This window comes from Vicugna pacos, chromosome 30 (assembly GCF_048564905.1).
Source record: "Vicugna pacos chromosome 30, VicPac4, whole genome shotgun sequence".
Taxonomy (NCBI): domain Eukaryota; kingdom Metazoa; phylum Chordata; class Mammalia; order Artiodactyla; family Camelidae; genus Vicugna; species Vicugna pacos.
Genome location: NC_133016.1, coordinates 15,478,754 through 15,491,694, shown reverse-complemented (window position 1 = coordinate 15,491,694; position 12,941 = coordinate 15,478,754). Strand labels below are relative to the sequence as shown.

At 39.3% G+C, this 12,941-nt stretch overlaps 1 protein-coding gene across 4 annotated transcripts in view; it reads left to right on the top strand.

Annotated features, from left to right (window-relative positions):
• Positions 1-12,941, top strand: part of RAB27B (RAB27B, member RAS oncogene family) — a 139,391-nt gene that overhangs the window by 95,225 nt on the left and 31,225 nt on the right. The window lies entirely within an intron of this gene.

The following is a 12,941-nucleotide window of genomic DNA, read 5'->3' as shown; positions in this document are numbered from 1 at the left end:
CAGAGATTTTTATATCAAGTCTTAGACATTCATATTATTAACATATTAAATGGGAAAAATTCATAGAACTTATTCATAAATAAATGTACATATATTTCCCCGGGCTCAAGATAAGGAGACATTTAAGTAGGAACAGGCTACTGACCTACAGAGAAAAAAAATTAAGGGCTTCAGAAAACTGAGGGAAGAACATTGTTTAACCATCATGATTTATAAAAGATATAAACCATTCAATTTCTCTATTTTTAAAATTAAGAAGAGTAAACAAAAAACTTGATTCAATTAGAGATAACAAATACAATTAAATGGAGATGCAATTTGATTCGTTGAAAACAATATGAGTTTTATGCAGATTTATTACTGGTAATACCTTACCAGGATGTGATGTATTCTGGAAAATATCTACTAAGTCAGATATGCGTAAGTATTTTAAAAAGCAAATATATTTCATGGTGTAGGAAGAGGTGGTAAAGAGTAGAGAGATGGAGGGGTATCTTTCCAAGGAGCTGAAAGTAATTATTCATAGCTTTTTAGATAGACTCTTTGATGATGTAGGTCTAGCATTTTATACATATTCTTTAGTTTTGTTCTTTCGAAGAAAATGCTCATTTTTTTAAAGAAGAAAGTAGAAAATAACATATTCAGACGATGGCACATCACTCTACAGAGATGGCGGCCAACGCTGACAAACGGAGCCATTGCCTGGCCCACAGCACCTTTGGGGCATAGTATTAATGTTCATTCCTGAGTTGATTTTTTAAAAGCCTGAATTTGTAATTATATTATTGGCTGCTCGGAAGAGTTGATGTGCAATGGGAGAAAGTACAAAGGTTGAACTTGGGGAAGGCAAGGCTTGCCTTAGCTTCAGTGTGCCCTCCTCTGGTTGCACCTGGGCTGGAAGGATGGTTACCTGCTGTACCACCACTCCCAGCCCAATATCTGACAGAAATCCTGACAACTACTTAGGGAGTCTGTGGCTCTCCTCTCAATGGGATCATAGCTTTTGGTCAGCTGCTTTTAGAACTACTAACTTTCAAAGGCTAAATATTAGCTTTCCATTGTCATATCCAACAGATAAACACCTTCATCCTGCTCACCACACCCTGCAATATAAAGACAGCAGACCATTGGGAGTGGACAGAACGCGTAGACCAAAATGGGTTTTGGAGCAATCTTTTAAAAACCATTCACAATAGAAAACAAAATTGCCCTCTAACATATTCCTGTTTCTGATAACTTTAAAAGTAGTACTGGTTTGATGAGTTAAGTGACATTCTGCTTCTCCCTGGCAAATATTTATTCATACTTTTCAAACAATAAATTAGCTAAAGGCATGCTCAAGTTAGAAACTTAATTTAACTAGTTAAATCCTTTGTCATTTAGCAAAGTATCCTCCCCACTTACAGGCCGTCGGTCATGCTTTCTGTGAAGACCCCCCGACTCCAAAGGACAGTTGGCAGTCGCCTGGTTTATCTCATTTTGTACACTGTCCAAAACCAACGGAATCTGGGTCAACCATACTACAAAAATAGCTTCCCTTCTGAAAAAGAATTTAACAAGAGTTTGTCTAAAAAGCAGACTCCCAATTTTATTCTAAGTATGATTACATTTATATAAATGTCACTTATAAACGACTGTCCCTGAACACAGGCACTGCGTAAAGTGAAACATACATGCGTATTTACTTAAAAACAAGCACAACACTTACCGGCGTGTCATGTTTCGTAGCTCGGTGACTGATGTTAGCATGTGAAAGTGTTCGTTCATTGCTCTTCCTCTTTGCATCAGTTCTCACGCCCAAATACAAATGTCCTGGCTTTAGGAATTCATATTCTTGAAGACGGTGCAGTGTGGTCTTGTGTTTAAAAGCAACAGGCCGTGGATTCTGACAGACCTGGATTCACACCTCAGGCCTGCCCCATAGTTAAATGTGGTTCTGGGCAAGTTCACTAATGTTTCTGTGTTTCAGCATTTTCATTTAGAAAACCCCCAAAGACTACTGTAGGATTAAATTAACTAACGTATGTGAAGTGCATAGCGTACTAGCAGCTTAACAGGTTGCTAACACTAATTCCACTTACAGTCTGGCAACTCAGCAAGTGGTTGTTAATGTTCTACTTACATCTGCCTACCAGAGTAGAACAGAATAAAATATTAGGGCAAATTTCTATCAGTTTTGCTTTCTAAGTGTGTCATGTATATTAGTTTTGTCTCCCTATATTGATTCTTCCCTTCTATTAGAAATTATTTAGTTTTAAATGTTATAATTTTGTTTTAAAAATATGTAATACTTTCTTTGATTCAAAATTCCAAAGGCCCAAAAAATAACAGTGAACAGGGTCCTTCTCTTCCTGGCCTCCTGTCTAGTTCCCCTTCCCAGAAGCAGTCTTCCAAATCTATTTTATGCATGGATAATTAAACAATTGGATTCACATATTCTTTTCTCTCTTTTTCTTTTGCACAGAATTAACATATTATGTAGTGTTGTCAAGTGAAATATGTGACATCGAGGTAAATGTATAATATTTGGGACATACTTACGTGAAAAAATTAACTGGTGTTGTATCTGAAATTCTGATTTAACTGAGTGTCCTGAGTTTTGCTTGCTCACTCTGGCAACCCTAGATCACTGTTCACATCGTTTGGCCTCTTGTTCGCTTTTGATTTTTGACTTTTTTTTCTGGGTAGAATCACGTGGGATGGTTGTAAAACTCTCTGTACCCAAGCCACACACTCCAGACCAATTTCATCCAAATCTCTAAGGGTTATATTGGGGCAGCAGCATTTTTCTTTCAGTGACTGTCTTTAATTGAATAATTCACACACACAAAAATACCTATTTTAAGTGTACATACAGTTCAGTGAGCTTTGACAAATGCATACATCTGTTCTTAGCTAACAATATATTTTGGCAGTCACCCCAAAGTGACCTCTTACAGTGTAAGTGCTTTAGAGCAAGCATTATATGTTTGATGCTGCTTTTCTTCTCAGGGCTTGAGCCCTCCACATGTGATTAACATAAATGCAGATTGACTAGCAACAGAGTCCTTTATTGCAGTATGCACAAAGTGAGAAATGTTATTAATGAGTGTTTGCAACACCAACTACAAAGGCATGCAGCGACTGCAAAGAAATAGTTGCCAACAGTGCTTTGTACCAAGGGATCAGCTCCACCTACTCGCTGGCTCCCTATTGGCTAAGTGGTGAGACACGTGCTTTACATATACTGGTGACCCTCCCCCCAATTAAACAGGCGGAATCTGAGACCCAGGTTAAATAAACTGATGGAGCCATGTAGCTAGTAGTTAGAGGAGCTGGGATTTGAACCGTGTCTGACCCCAAAGTCTTCCTAAGGTCACATTCCAATCTGACCTAATTTTGAGAGTCCACCTTTCTTAACACTGTTCAGAAACTCCTATTTTTAATTTGGAGAACGATTCAGAGCAGCAGTTTCTGTTCGTCAGTGGATGACCATCTCAGCTAAAATGCCTTCTTGCGAGAACCAGCCGAGAGAAACCAATCAGGTTAAACTCCTTCGGGCTCAAGTTTCTTTCATCATTATTAAATCCTTTCCAAGGTAGTTCTGAATTTTGTGATTTTGGGGTTCACCTAAGCGTGACGGGCTTATAAAAAAAGAGGTGAACAAATATAATGACAAGTTGTGATTTAGGCGAAAAGGAGCAGTGTCTTTTGCTAATGAACCTTACCTTGCCGCTCAAACTGGGTGTATAGCATATCGGTGTCTTGATGTGTGACTACGTGAAGGAATTGAATGAAAACACTAGGGGTGGGTATCTTGCAAGGCCCATGCCAAGTGTTTTCTTCCTTTCTGGACATGCTTTATGAAATGTCTGTGTTTTGCAGCAAAGAACACAATGTGAGTATCTATTTCAAGGTCATTTGCTGATAATGATGTCTTCCAATAAATTTGAGACATAGATTCAGGAATGAGAGCAGAACTAAATTCTGTTCCCAGCTTAACTACTGTCATCTGTCTCCATATTTGTAGCACTTGTGAAAGTCTCTTACCTGTAGTTGATGTTCAGTAAATGTTTGTTGAACTGACTTGACATTCTGTTGTAAAACCAAGGATATGCCATGTTCTGGGTAGGTTAATATCAATGGGGCTGAATCTGAAATCACAGTTATCATGGAATCAGAGACCATGGAACTACAATGGGATCTTAAATTCTTGAATTTTGACAACTTCAGTTCACTTAGAAGCATCTTTAGAAGATCAGCTAAACTTGATATCTTAACAGTCAGCAAAAAGTAGATGAAGAAGAACCCTTTAAGGCCAAGTGAATGTCAGAGAGAATTTGATGCTTGGCAGTCTATGGCAAGAAAAAGATCCATGAAACCACAATTTGAGTGATTCCAGTAATTTGGAATTGGGTCTCATCCCAGAATCCAAAGGATAATGCTGTGACAGCATCAAAGTAATTACAAGCGTAGTTTTCTCTAAAGACTGTGAAACCAGGTCAACTTAATTTTTATTAAATTTCTTAATGTTTTGTTAATTCTATGAATGGCCTGAAAGTTCATAACTCTATTTCAGAAGCATCAATGATGTGTGCTTTACCATACGGTGGGTTCTCTTCCTGTGTGTTCCTGACAGTCTTTATAAGCTCAGAATGTTGTCTAGGTCTTGTTGGGAGTTTTGAAATCCCCTTTTGTCCAGCCCAGACCTTCCATTATCTCACATCTCACGTTTTCACCTCACTTCATCCTCTTTCTTCAGACCACTTTCATTTGAATTTTTTGGTAGCTTTTTGCCTGTGGCTTCTTTTGCTTCTGGAATCCAGTAATGCGAGTAGATCCTTATAAATTCTAGCTGAACATTTTGGTGTCTCCCCTTTGACTCCTCATCATTTTATTGTATCTTGTTTCAGTGCACAGCTTTAGACTTAGTGTATTAGCAAAAGTGCAGATTATTATAGATTCAATTAAATGCCACCAGTTATAGGGCAGAGTGGCTTTCCCAAGTTAATTATTTACAATAGCTTTTAGAATCTGAAGAGCTCAACAGATGGGGCCTGAGACCATTTACAATACGGATATTTAGAATGCATTATGACGTCTTTATGGCCAACTAGGAACAAAATTCCAATGGAGAGGTGATGGGGCTTGACTTTGTACCCCCACTACATGCCCATCTTTTTTAGTGTCCCTCCATCTGCCCAGGGACCTTATTCTACTAAATTTCCTCTCTACTTTCCCATTCAGGAATTTCATTAATGTGAGTATGCCCAGTTATAATCTTGGTCTTTTCTTATTATCTATTCAACAGCATATGCTACATCACTTTTTACTAGGTACACTGCTAATCAAAACTTGCTTTGTAAGACTTTGGGTAATAGTTGGAGATAATGAGTGTAATGAGTTGACCTAATTCAAGCTGATGAGCAAACTAGTTAATATATTACCTCCTTGGTTATTTCTTGCCCTAATACAGTTACCATTACTTCTTTCTGCTAGACCCATTAGGAATGTCTGTTTCCTCATGATTTTATGAGGATTTCTGGCTCATGGCTGAGCAGATGCTGGGATCCAGGGAGGTCCTTCAGTACACCTCAAAAAAAACTATCTACAGAGGCCACGTTTAGAGAACAACTATGAAAAAAAGATGGGAACACCCAAGGGGGTTTCTGGCATTTCATATCACACGGGGGAGATCAACTGTAACCTTTATTTAAAAAATATGTGAAGGTTGAAAAATAAAACAGATAAATAAAAAATTCCCTAATCCTCCATGAGATGTCTATAATAAGGGTTCTGAGAGTTCAACATAGCTGAAATTTGTCCACAGGCAGACCTGCCTCCAGAGTCCAGTCCCTTACTGAGCCTTTTAATTTATCCTCTGCCCAAGAAACAAGTCTAAAATAAAAAGTGGCTTCATTTTTCAGTTTATATATGATGGAGTTACCTGCATCCTATGTTGGTAATGTTTCCTTGAATTTTCCTGAAATACTAGCCATTTTTATACATTAAAACATGATCTTGCTTTTACTTGAAGTACAGATTACTGTTACTATGTATCCTCAAAAGTTGACCTCCAAGGCAGTGTGTTGCTCCATTGAGAACCTTGCATATGGAATGATAGAAATGAGGGCTTGTGACAGTGATAGTGTGATTCGTGTATGCATATATTTTCTGCAGATGACTGAAATATACTTCTCGTATACATCTGATCTTCGTCCACAGTTCCTGGCTCACAGCCCCCTAAACCCTTGGAATTTCCTAAGTGATAAGACCAGTGGGTTCATCTTTTGTTACATTTGCTCTCTTGTCCTCAGCTCCTGGCCTTCAGAGCCATAAAGGTGAAATGGGTGTCTTCGTATTCATAACAAGCCCCTTTCCACCACAACTGAGTTTGTGAAAATCACGTGACTTGGAAAGCACGTAAGGATGGCAGCTGGTTGCCAGGATGACCAACCATGACTAGGGGGTTAGAACTCTTGGCTTCTCTCTTGCTTTTGGGGGAGGGGGTAAGGGCTGGAGGTTTGAATCAATCAGCAATGGCCAATGAGTTAGTCCATCACGTCTATGTAAAGAAGTTTCCATAAAAATCTAAAAGGAGGAGGTTTGAAGATCTTCCAGGTCAGGGAACCATAATGTGTCCACCACATGCCACCATGCCAGGCCCCAAGCTCCATGAAGACAAAAGCTCCTTTGCTCAGGACCTCACCCTATGTATCTATTCATCTGGCTGTTCATTTATATCCTTTAATATCCTTTGTTAATTGATAATCTAGAGACTAAATGAGTTTCTTGAGTTTTTTTTTTGAGCTGCTCTAACAATTTAACCAAACTCAAGGAGGGGGTTGTGGGAACCACTGATTTATGGACACTTGGTCAGAAGTACAGGTAACAACCTGGGCTGGGGACTGGTGTCCTGAGCAGGAGGGGTCATTGGAACCGCCAGTTTGTAGCTGGTTGGTCAGAAGCACAGGTAACAACCAGGGCTCATGATGGGCATCTGAAGTGGAGGACGGTCTATGGGACTCATCCCTTTACCTGTGGAATCTGCTGGGTAGATAGTGTCAGAATTGAGTTGATTTCCCAGACACCTCCTTAAGTCTGAGAATTGCTTGTTAATGTGGGGAAGCTTTCACACACATAGACACACATGTTGGAACTGGATTCGGGAACCCAAAGGAGATTTCCCTCTTCAGTAATGCCACCCTGGGGCACTTAAATAAGACCCTTTCCAGCACTTCAGCAGAATCTGCCATCATTTATTTTTCCTGGACATGGTTTTGAAAATCAAGAAAGCAGAGATATGTATTAAGCCCTTTACCATCTTAAAAATAGCTCTTGATAGTGTTGGAAACTGTACACTTACCCATCATAGTCCTTTAATTCTACAGCTTTATTCTTAACTTGTAAGTTTTAGATTGGTTTCCTCTTTGGACTCAACATACAAGGTAACTTTGATGGTAAACGTACTTCTTCTTATACAGAATATTCAGATTTTTTAGCGCACAGCCTGGAGTGTTCTCCAGGACCAGCAGTCTTTGTTTCAGTGCCACACTAAATCAGGTCTGAGAAGGCGTATGTTAGTGCGCCCAGCGAATATTTCTTGAGCACCTACTTTTAGCTGAGCCCCACAGTGCACAGAGCGGGGGAGAAGGGCTGTACAACATATTAACCTAGAGTGATGCCGTAGATAGTAAATGGGAGCCTCCTCTGCATTTGGGGGCCCTATGGGATCTCTCTGATGAAGAAACAGGTAAACTGAACACTGAATGATAGTAAGGGGACAGCCTGTGAAAACAGGCGGAGGGAGCAGGCAGTGCAGAGGTCCTAAGACAGGATGGAACTTGGCTCCTTCAGGACATAGAGAGTTGGGAAGAGTCAGACGTTCATATTGCACTTTGTCAGGCTGAACCAGGACTTAGGGTTTTAGATGCAGTTTGATGGAATGCCTTTGGAAAATATTAAGCAGAACAGTGACGTCTGAGTTACATGTTTAAGAGAAAACTGCCTGTTAGGTGGAGGGTGGATGGGGGAAAGGCAGAACTGGAGGCACGAAGACAAGTTAGGAGGCGCTTCTTAGTTTCAGTGACCATACAGTTTGTTCAGGTTACTGTCCTCCTGAGAGTGAAAGGAGACGTATTAACAGAATAAGAGGGGGAAAGTGGGCCAGCGCTGGGCGTCGCGGGACTTGTGGTTGCTTAGCTAATACAGTGTCATGGGAGGGTGAGAGTAGCAGAACCTGTTAGGTCATTTCATTTAATCCCCATAAAAAACTCGTTGTGCCCAGCACATAGTAGGTGCCCAGTAAATGTTTGTTGAGTGAGTGAATGAGTAAATGAGTGAATCTGGGAGAGATTAGTATCCTTTCCTTGTAAATGTTACTGTTTTACAAGTATATTGTGCAGTCTGATTTTGATTATAAAACCCATACCCTTTTTTTCAGTTTTTTACATAATACCTCATTACTGTTGCTTTTTTAATGTTTCTAAACCATTTCACATGTATTTCCATTTTCTCCCCTCATTTCCTTCTCTCTCCTGGGTTTAGTGTCCTACATACAGAGGTTGTGTAAACGTGTTTGCTGGACTAAATTTTTCCAAAGGCAGGAATCGGAGAGACCGTTGACAGTCTAAGCGTTCCCAGGCAACTTTTTGATCTTTTCTTTGAAGCACCTTGTGTCACTTTTAATGCCCAGCCTCAGAAAGCCTCCACCTGGGCAGCCTGTGAGGGTTCATTTAACGAGGCTGATGGTATGTGGTACTCTAACATTCCACTTGCTCGTTTTACAAGGAACTCCTTCCTCTGCCCTCTTCTGCACTCTAAGAAATTAGTACCACCTTACTCCCAGGTAAAGAAACCTGGAGATCATGTCTGTAGGACCCTCCATCCTACTCTTTACAGGCAGGGAAGCTTTTGCATGTTGTAGAGCTTGCACCAAATTCTCAACATAAAAGATGATCTCACTCTCCTACTTTGAATTATGGATGTAGACAAAAAAAATTTAACTTGCTTAATTTAGAAAATTTGTTTTATAAATTGTGTATATTTCTGGCTTACTCCATAAACATTCAAAACAGACATATCTTCTGACAAGATCAAGTTAAACAGAAGACTGGCTTCTAAGGAGTGTACACACGGGCCTAATGATCTTTCGATGCTTGAAGGACCTGCGTGCCTGCAAGCAGGTGTGTGTGCTCATCATGACCCTGCCCATCCTTTGTAATCAATGCCTGATGTAACCCAGTCAGGGCTGTTACGCGGCAGAAAAGGTGTTTTTTCCAGCCTGCATTCTTATACTCATTCCTCATATTTTATCCTATGTATTAGTGTTGCTTTAAAAAAATATGATTTTATCTACCATGAGATAGAGGATATCATTTGCTGACATTTGTGATTTTTCAATGAGGACACCTTACCCATAGTTGGAATTATAAAATTAGTTTCTGTTTAAGATCCTAGGGAAAGTCAACTCTCTTAGACGATGTTGGAAGATTTTTAAGGTGTGTCATATTATAGTCCCACCCTTTGCTTAATTAGGGGAAAGGCAGTGGACTTGCTGTTGGCCTCTGTCTGTCATTGCGTAAATGTGAACTGGAAGATTAGCTGCTGACGAACATCGGAGAAAGGCAAAGCTAGCTTTATTCTGAAATACAAACCCCCAGACAGTCACACACAATTGTGTGTCTATTTACCTTAAGGTATTCAACAGAAATATGTAGATAGGACAAATGTGAAACTCCTCTATTTTGCTATTGTACGTGACTAGAATTTATAGTCCTCAAATTTAATATGTAAGCATTTAACTTTCATAATTTTGCCTCTTATTGTGATGATCTACCAAAATGGGCTCAGATTTCAGCAGAAAAACCTTTAGCTTAGCTACAAAGAAGCCCTTACTTGCAGTTAAGGTTACTGGATCCTTAAGAAACAAGACAGTGAAAGAAAGACATTTGGATGTGCCTTTTAAAAAATTCAATGGAAATGATATAGGAAGAACATTCTCTGACCTTGGGGAAATAATTGTTTCCAGGGAATCTCTTTGAGACACAGGTCTTCTGTAAACTGGAGAGTCAGATATAGCAAATGTATTCTTCATGTCAGATCACTTACTGTGATTTTTTTTCCCACTAAAAATGTCAACATTTACCTTTCAGTACTTTGTCTTACTGTAGTCAGTTATGATATTTGTCCTTTTGTTCAAAAATACTGGAAAGGAAAATGTAAATCTTTAATGGAGAATGTAATCACGTTTTACCTTGGGAGAGTGTAGCAGTCAGGATGATGATTTTGCAGAGATGAGATACAATATAAGCCAATTTGTGTTCCTGCATCATGCTGCGAGCTCTCCTCTCATTTTAGGTCAACTCTGGAAAATACAGGCAAAGCTAATTTCATAAGACCCATCTTATAACAAATATTAGGTTATAAAAACTCCAACTCTTGGCCTTTATCTGTTTGCTGACACCATGATTCTTTTTCAATGAGAACAGATACAACAAATAAGAGCTGTCAAAAGAGTATGTTTCCACCCAGAATTACTTTTTCAGTTTAAGGAAGAGGAGGATGAACACCTAATACAAAATTCTGAGTAGCCACCTTTTTTATGTGTCATTTCAGTACGCCATTCGCACTTTGACTACTTCATGACTTTTCTCAGCAGCCCCAATTGTTTTCTGAAGTGCGATTGATTTATAATGCTGTATTAGTTACAGCAAAGTGATTCAGTCACACATGCTTGTATATATATATATTCTTTTTCATATCCTTTTGTCATTATAGATTATTACAAGCTATGGAATATATTTCCCCGTGCTATACAGTAGGACCTTGTTGTTTAGCTATCTTATGTACAGTAGTTTGTATCTGCTAATCCCAAACTCCTAATTTCTCTCTCCCCCTACTTTCCCCTTTGGTAACCATAAATTTGTTTTCTATGTCTGTGATCCTATTTGTTTTGTAAATCAGTTCATTTGTGTCATTTTTTCTGGATTCTACATACAAATGATATCATATATTTGTCTTTCTCTGACTTACTTCACTTAGTATGAGGATCTCTGGATCCATCTATCTTGCTGCAAATGACAGTATTTTAATCTTTTTCATGGCCGAGTAGTATTCCATCACGTGTGTATGTGTGTGTGTGTGTATGCATGCCACATCTTCTTTATCAATGACATTTAGGCTGCTCCAAATTGTTATTAACCGATAATGTTCACTGATTCCAAAGTTAAAGATTACAATTGTGGAAAGAGGAAGCATACTTCCCCCATTAAGACCCTCTCTGTTTTCAGAATCTTAGCAGGCTCTGAGCGAGGCACTAAATAAGCTGCCTTCTGCTCTGTTGTGATTAGTCTTTAAAATTCACCAAACAGCAGGAAAAGGTGAACACATCTATAAATGTCTTTGTCCTAATGATGACTTTTCTTTTCACACCAGTAACAGCTGGAGGTGAAAGCTGTCAAAGACAAAATTATAAATGTTTGATATTGGGAAATGCTGGGTGAGTTTAAGGCATGGTTAGTTGATTAGGTTACTGCCAAGAAGTCAACAATAGACTCATTAAAGCTGTAATTAGTCACTGTTGACATATTGTATTTTTAATCCAGAACTCCAGCAGGGGAGGAAGTGGCTGAGAGAATATAGCGCTTTATTAAGGAGAAGTAAAACCAGCTTTTAAAAATGTAGCCATGCCTTTCCTTGGGATTTCTACACCACCTTTGTTTAGAGGAATTTGGTGACTTCATTTTAGGCTATAAAGTGACCTGTTAGCTGATTAATCATTTTGTGTTTTTGTTACCGTGTGTCATTGATCAAAACATTTTTTTATGATTCCCTGTTTCTTGGCAAGTCAGGAGTGAACATGGTGACTGAATGCATTGAGCCAGGTATCTTTACTTACCACAGCTGCAGATAAAGGCCCTGTGAATGAGGGGTTTTTATAATTTGCCCATGGCCACATCATCAGTAAATGACTAAAACTGAACTTGTAAACAAGGGCTGTGGACTCCAATCTTTTTTTTTTCAATGAAGGTACTAGGAACTCAGGACCTTGTCCACACTAAGCACACACTCTACCCCTGAGCTACACCCGTCCCCAGACTTCAACCTTTTATCATTACACCTCTTACAGTCAACACTTGGTCCTACAGATCCAACCTCATCAGCCGAGGCTCCCCAGAATGCTGCTTCTGCCTCCATCTAAGCCAAGTTTCCTGTAGCCAGTGACTCAGGGTGCACATCCTGCCTCTGGGCCCAGTGAGTGCTCTTTCCCCCTTTCCCATCAAACTCCAGCTCTCATCCCACGTCTCCTGTGAAGCCCTCCTGATTATTATTTCTGCCCCCACCAGCACATCCTTTTTATGAGTTTTTATCGCTCCTCTGAACACCTTTCAGACTTAGAGCCCTAGATTTTCTGGTAGACCTCACTTTAAATAACCCATCAGAGGAAGGGACTTAGAATTTGTTGATTTTTCTCAACCACATAAGGGTTAATAGCCACGTGTAATAGCCTTTTAAAAAATTTCCGTTGAGCCTCAAATCATGCATATTGCAGAAATAAAATTCCAGTCTAGGAATTTCAATGAACATAAGCATCCACATAGTGTAGAAAGAGCCTTTGAGAGACAAGCACTTTCTTTGGACTAACTCCATTCTTTGTAGATATAATCTCTCTTTCCCAGCATTTAATAAGCTAATAAAATGCATCTTGTTAAATATTGGGTAAAACAATGTCCTGCCAACATTCTTTTCCTAAAGAGGCCTTAGACATTTTATCTTTCTTATTCCGTATGGCTCTGGGAATTACCTAGAACTATGTTCAAGTGAGAAAATGGTGATGACATGGTTCTCATCTTACTTTCATCGACATTTTCCGGTGAACTACTAGACGCTATCTCGTTTGGCTTCGTCGCGTGTCAGAGAGGCAGGCTTTGTGGGCAGATGTTTTGATTAGTATGTCCTTT